This window comes from Scyliorhinus canicula, chromosome 6 (genome assembly GCF_902713615.1).
Source record: "Scyliorhinus canicula chromosome 6, sScyCan1.1, whole genome shotgun sequence".
Classification (NCBI taxonomy): domain Eukaryota; kingdom Metazoa; phylum Chordata; class Chondrichthyes; order Carcharhiniformes; family Scyliorhinidae; genus Scyliorhinus; species Scyliorhinus canicula.
The window spans coordinates 224,881,158-224,887,858 of record NC_052151.1 but is presented as its reverse complement, the minus strand read 5'-3'; the positions used below and the strand labels follow the sequence as shown (position 1 = coordinate 224,887,858).

The 6,701-nt window shown below is 54.1% G+C and overlaps 1 protein-coding gene across 1 annotated transcript in view; it reads left to right on the top strand.

Annotated features, from left to right (window-relative positions):
- The first annotated feature begins 1,111 nt into the window (after positions 1-1,111).
- LOC119966884 (membrane-spanning 4-domains subfamily A member 15-like) overlaps positions 1,112-6,701 on the top strand; it is a 47,974-nt gene continuing 42,384 nt past the window's right edge. The window contains exon 1 of the mRNA XM_038798844.1: positions 1,112-1,194. The gene's annotated coding sequence lies outside the window, so the exon portion shown is untranslated. The remainder of the gene's footprint in view (positions 1,195-6,701) is intronic.

The window sequence follows — 6,701 nt, the reverse complement described above, 5'->3', positions numbered from 1 at the left end:
TGACAGTGCGGCGCTCCCTCAGTACTGACCCTCTGACAGTTCAGCACTCCCTCAGTACTGACCCTCTGACAGTGCAGCACTCCCTCAGTACTGACCCTCTGACAGTGCGGCACTCCCTCAGTACTGACCCTCTGACAGTGCGGCACTCCCTCAGTACTGACCCTCTGACAGTGCGGCACTCCCTCAGTACTGACCCTCTGACAGTGCGGCAATACCTCAGTACTGACCCTCTGACAGTGCGGCACTCCCTCAGTACTGACCCTCTGACAGTGCGGAGCTCCCTCAGTACTGACCCTCTGACAGTGCGGCACTCCCTCAGTACTGACCCTCTGACAGTGCAGCACTCCCTCAGTACTGACCCTCTGACAGTGCAGCATTCCCTCAGTACTGACCCTCTGACAGTGCAGCACTCCCTCAGTACTGACCCTCTGACAGTGCGGCACTCCCTCAGTACTGACCCTCTGACAGTGCGGCACTCCCTCAGTACTGACCCTCTGACAGTGCGGAGCTCCCTCAGTACTGACCCTCTGACAGTGCGGCACTCCCTCAGTACTGACCCTCTGACAGTGCAGCACTCCCTCAGTACTGACCCTCTGACAGTGCAGCATTCCCTCAGTACTGACCCTCTGACAGTGCAGCACTCCCTCAGTACTGACCCTCTGACAGTGCGGCACTCCCTCAGTACTGACCCTCTGACAGTGCGGCACTCCCTCAGTACTGACCCTCTGACAGTGCGGTACTCCCTCTGTGCTGACCCTCTGACAGTGCGGCACTCCCTCAGTACTGACCCTCTGACAGTGCGGCACTCCCTCAGTACTGATCAGTACTGAGTGAAATCTCCCTGCAGTGACAGTGTTCACCAGCAGAGGGAGCAGACAGCTTGCTCGCCGCTCAGTGTGGTTCACCCCGTGATTGGCCCCTTTAATCAATTCCAGCTTCAATATATCCGTGGAGAAGGAACGTTCGGGAGAACAGAGTTGTCGAGAGAGAGAGAGAGAGACAAATAGAAAGAGAGAGCGATCAAGCTGCGAGTTAGAAGGAACATAAACTGCATCCGGGGACGGTAGACAAAGGTTTGCCATCAAATCGTGGTGGGGGTGGGGGGGGGGGGGAGAAAGACGATATCGGAGTCGGGACGGTGTGATTTTTGCAGAGGAGGATCCCAGGGAGAAAGGTCCGCGCAATCGTCTAAAGGTGAGGTCGGAAATGGGGGAGAAATCTTTTGCCTCTTTCCTCCAGATGCCTGACATAGTTCAGGCGGTTCTTGGAAGGAATTGACGCTGGCTTATGGTGGCGGGGGGTGGTGGTGGGTGGGGGGGGGGGGGGGGGGGGGTTGCCGTTGTGGTTGAGGGAGGGGGGGTGGCGCTGGGGCGTGGTTAGCGAAGCGATCGGCCGCGTTTTAACCAGCTGGAACGCAAATCAGGTCGCCATTCTTCAGTGGGTGGGAAACTCCGTTAACCTCAGACGGGTCCATCGCCCTGTGCGATGCTGGCCAGGCAGAACAATGCCAACCGCGCGGGTTCAATTCCCCTACCGGCCTCCCCGAACAGGCGCCGGAATGTGGCGACTAGGGGCTTTTCGCCGCAAACTTCATTTGAAGCCTACTTGTGACAATCAGCGATTATTATTATTATTATTCCCTTTCCTTAAGGGGCGTCGGTGACCCGGATGGGTTTCTTGGGCCAATTGGCAATGACCTCACGGGCTACAATCGCCCCAAAACTTGTCGGGGTGTCAGTTTAATGCTGAAAACCAACGTGGATCTCTCCGGCTTCTTCCAGTCCCGCACCCGATCCCGAGAGTTGCTAGGACACTGGACAGGAATTCCAATGTTTTGTTTCAATTCTGTCTCCCTTCAGAAAGGATTTGGGAAATAAATAAGGTTTGGCAGTTCAAAACAAATTTTATTAATAACTCAGTGTTGAAATACTCAACTGCTATCTTTATTCCCATTCAAACAACAAGAAAAACCCATCTCATCCCTCAATCTACTGTGAAAATAACATCGGCACCCAGAAATACTTGCTTTACAGAGAGCTTCTTTGAGAAAGAGAGATCTTTTGAGACTGCTTTAAAGATAAGACCTGACCCCTGTCAGACCCACGCAGAAACTCTGGCTGTATTTCATCCGAAGCGTTTCAGCTGGTTTCGCCTCCCCCCTTCTCCTCAGTGAGGACTGCATTGTTTCAAAGATTTGGGGCGGGGTTCTCGGTGGGGCGGGCAACTTCGGCGCGCAGGAGTGGCGTGAACCACTCCGGCGTCAGGCCGCCCCGAAGGTGTGGAATCCTCCGCACCTTCAGGGGCTAGGCCGGCGCCAGAGTGGATTGAGACCCGCCGGCCGGTGAGGAAGGGGCTTGGCGCCACGTCAACCGACGCCGAAGGGTCTCCGCTGGCCGGTGTAAGTTGGCGTGTGCGCTGGAGCGGCGTCATCCCAGCGCATGAGCAGGGGGCTGTTCATCTCCGCCTCGGATATCGCGGAATTTTACACCAGCCAGCCGCCGACCAGCGCAACGCGATTCCCACCCGCGCCAAATCCCCGGCGCCGGAGAATTCGGCAGCCAGCGGGGGAGGGATTCACGCCTCCCCCCCCGGCGATTCTCCGACCCGGCGGGGGTGAGGTGCGGTGGGGGGGGGGGGGGGGGGGGGGGGGGGTCGGCGAATCCTGCCCTTGATCTCTTTTTAACTGAACTGTCAGGAGAGAAAACCGCTTCACCTCTGGTCACGGCATCATTCAGCTCACAATTGAACCGCTTTCTGCAAAAATGCCTGTTGCCTTACTCCACCCAGACTCTTCCCAAGCTGAAACCCAATTCACTCCACAGGGAATTGCCTTCATCCAAACAGAATTCCATTATCCCAAGCTTTTTAGGATGCTTTCATTGCGCCAATAGTTCGCCATGTTTCAAACTCGGGTTTCTTTCCCCAGGCAGCGGGAGGTGTAGATGGAGTCCATGGATGGGAGGCAGGTTCGTGCGATGGACTGGGCGGTGTTCACGACTCTCTGAAGTTCCTTGCGGTCCTGGGCCGAGCAGTTGCCATACCCAGGCTGTGGTGCAGCCCGATAGGATGCTTTCTATGGGGCATCTGTAAAAGTTGGTAAGGGTTAATGTGGACATGCCGAATTCCCTCAGTTTCCTGAGGAAGTATAGGCGCTGTTGTGCTTTCTTGGTGATAGCGTCGACGTGGGTGGACCAGGACAGATTTTTGGAGATGTGCACCCCTAGGAATTTGAAACTTCTAACCATCTCCAACTTGGCCCCGTTGATTCTGACAGGGGTGGGTGTGATACTTTGCTTCCTGAAGTCAATGACCAGCTCCTTAGTTCTGCTGACGTTGAAGGAGAGATTTCCAACCCACTACGATCATGTCGTCAGCAAATCTGTCGACCAAGTTGGAGCCAAATTCTGCCACACAGTCATAGGGAATAGAGTCGGGGGTGAAGTACGCAGCGTTGAGGGGCCCCGGTATTGTGGAAAAGATCATAGAACATAGAACAGTACAGCACAGAACAGGCCCTTCGGCCCTCGATGTTGTGCCGAGCAATGATCATCCTACTTAAACCCACGTAACCCGTATACCCGTAACCCAACAATCCCCCCATTAACCTTACACTACGGGCAATTTAGCATGGCCAATCCACCTAACCCGCACATTTTTGGACTGTGGGAGGAAACCGGAGCACCCGGAGGAAACCCACGCACATACGGGGAGGACGTGCAGACTCCACACAGACAGTGACCCAGCCGGGAATCGAACCTGGGACCCTGGAGCTGTGAAGCATTGATGCTAACCACCATGCTACCGTGAGGCCCCATCGTGTTGGTTATCCTTACCGATTGTGGTCTATGGGTCAGGGAGTCGAGGATCCGGTTGCAGAGGGAGGAGCCAAGTCCGATCTAATTCACTTGCACAGGGAATCGCCTTAATCAAAACATGATTCAATGATTCCATTATCCCAAGGTTTTTAGGACGCTTTAATTGCACCCCTGGTTTTGGAGGTTTGCTGTGAGCTTGGCTGGGATTATGGTGTTGAAGGCGGAGGTGCCTTATAACTGGGACACTGAAGTAGGAGTGGTTGTGGTCGAGATGCTCTGGGCCAGGGAGATGGTGTCTGATGTGGACCGGTTGTGTTGCTATGCGAATTGCAGTGGATGAAGGCATTCTGGGAATATGGAGTTGATGTGTTTCAAGGCCAACCTCTCGAAGCGCTTCATAATGATCGATGTCAAGGCCACTGGACGGTAGTCGTTGAGGCACGTTGCCTGGTTCTTCGTTGGCGCTGGGTGGTCTTCTTGAAGCAGGTGGGGACCTCGAAACGGAGTCGGGGGAAGTTGAATTGTAGCTGTACTGGAACAGCTTGGCTAGGGGATGCGGCAAGTTCTGGGGCACAAGTCGTCAGCACTATTGCCGGGATATTGTCAGGGCCCAGAGCCTTTGCCGTATCCAGCGCCTTCAGCCATCTCTTGATGTCACGTGGAGTGAATCGTATTGGCTGCAGACTGTGATGCTGGAGACCTCCGGAGGAGACTGAGATGGATCACCCACTCAGCACTTCTGGCTGAAGATTGCTACGAGTACCTCAGCCTTTGCCTTTTGCACGGATGTGCTAGGCTCCTCCATCATTGAGGGTGAGGATATTTGTGGAGCCTCCTCCTCCAGTGAGGTGTTTAACTGTCCATCACCATTCCTGGCTGGATGTGGCAGAGCTTAGATCTGATGCATTTGCTGTGGAATCGCTTCACTCTGTCTATTACTGGCTGCTTATGCTGTTTGACACACAGTAGTCCTGTGTTGTAGCTTCGCCAGGCTGACACCTCATTGTTTAGGTACGCCTGATGTTGCTCCTGACATGCTCTCCTGTACTCTTCATTGAACCAGGGTTGAGCCCCTGGCTGGGTGGTAATGGTAGAGTGGGGGATATGCTGGGCCATGAGGTTACAGATTGTGGCTGAATACAATTCTGCTGCTGCTGATGGCCCACAGCACCTCATGGATACCCAGTCTTGAGTTGCTAGATCTGTTCGAAGTCTATCCCATTTAGCACGGTGGGAGAGCCACACAACACGATGGAGGGTATCCTCAATGTGAAGACGGGACTTTGTCTCCACAAGGACTGTGCGTTGGTCACTCCTACCAACACTGTCATGGACAGATCCATCTGCAGCAGGCAGGGTGGTGAGGGTGAGGTCTAGTCTGTTTCTCCCTCTCGATGGTTCCCTCGCCACCTGCTGCAGTCCCAGTCCAGCAGCTATTGTCCTTCAGGCCAGCTCGGCCTGAGGTGGTACAACCGAGCCACTCTTGGTGATGGACACTGAATTCCCCCCCCCCCCACCCAGAGCACATTCTGTGTCCTCGCCACCCTCAGTCATTCCTCCAAGTGGTGTTCAACATGGAGGAGCAGTGATTCACCCGACGACAGTGTCCGCTACGTAGTAACCAGCAGGAGGTCACCTTGTCCGTGATCCAGGCTAGGAAGGAAGGACAGGGAGACACAATCAGTTGAGGAACTGGGTAAAGAGGTAAAAAAGTCAGGAGGGTAGAGGAACAGCGGCAGAGAATTCAGGAGATAGTTCGTAACGTACAGGAGAGCTAAATTCCTTGACCAAAGGAAGATCGTGCAGAAAGGATGCACCATCTGAGCAAGCTGAGGTAAGTATGAAAAGGCGGACAACATTGCAAAGGTTAGTGTCGGGCTAGAAGATTGGGCAGGTTTCAGAAACCAGCAAACGATTGGCTCCAGTCAATAAGACAGAGGGAGAAATTAGAGTATGAGAGAAAGCTAGCTGGAAATATAATCACAGGCGTGGAGATGCCGGCGTTGGCCTGGGGTGAGTAGAGTAAGAGGCCTTAGGTTAAAGTTCAACTGGTTTGTTCGGAATCACTAGTCGCCTACATTGTGGTGAGCACTGTTGCTTCACAGCTCCAGGGTGTCCGGTTCGATTCCCGGCTTGGGTCACTGTCTGCGCGGAGTCTGCCCGCGTGCACGTGGGTTCGCTCCGGGTGCTCCGGTTTCCTCCCACCAGTCCAAAGGTTGCGGGTCAGGGGGATTGGCCGCGATGCATTGCCCCTCAGTGTCCAAAAATGTGAGGGGAGGGGTACTTAGTCACAAGGGTGGAGGTGTGGGTTGACGTCGGGTGCGCTTTCCAAGGGCTGGTACAGACTTGACGGGCCGAACGGCCTCCTTCTGCACTGTAAATTCTATTCCATGATATCTTGTTGCCTTCACTGTAGAAGACAAAAAAAACAAACCACCCCAAGAAACTTGGAAAACCAAAAGGAAAGGAAGCAGGCGGAACTTGAACCAATCACAGTCACCCGAGAGTAGGGCCCGGGGTATCAACATTAAAAGTCGACAAGTCCCCAGGTCCCGTTGGCCGGCGTGCTTCGGTCTCAAAGAAGAGGCGTGTGGAAGGGAATTCACTCATTCATGGCTGTTCTTTGAGGATCGAAGCCGCAATGTGAATAGAGGAGAATCTGTAGATGTGATTGACCCCGGTCGACCCCGTATCCTCATTTGACAAGGATCCATGTCATAGCTTCCAACACTAAACAAGAGATGGAGGTGTCGGGGGTAACATGTTAGTGCGGTTTGCACGACTGATGAGCTGACAGGATTCTCCAGTGCCTCCTGTATCCGAGCCCTTCGCGAACGGAAGTGGAAAATCCCAACCACGATCGATGGGCGGAAGATCACGACCGAT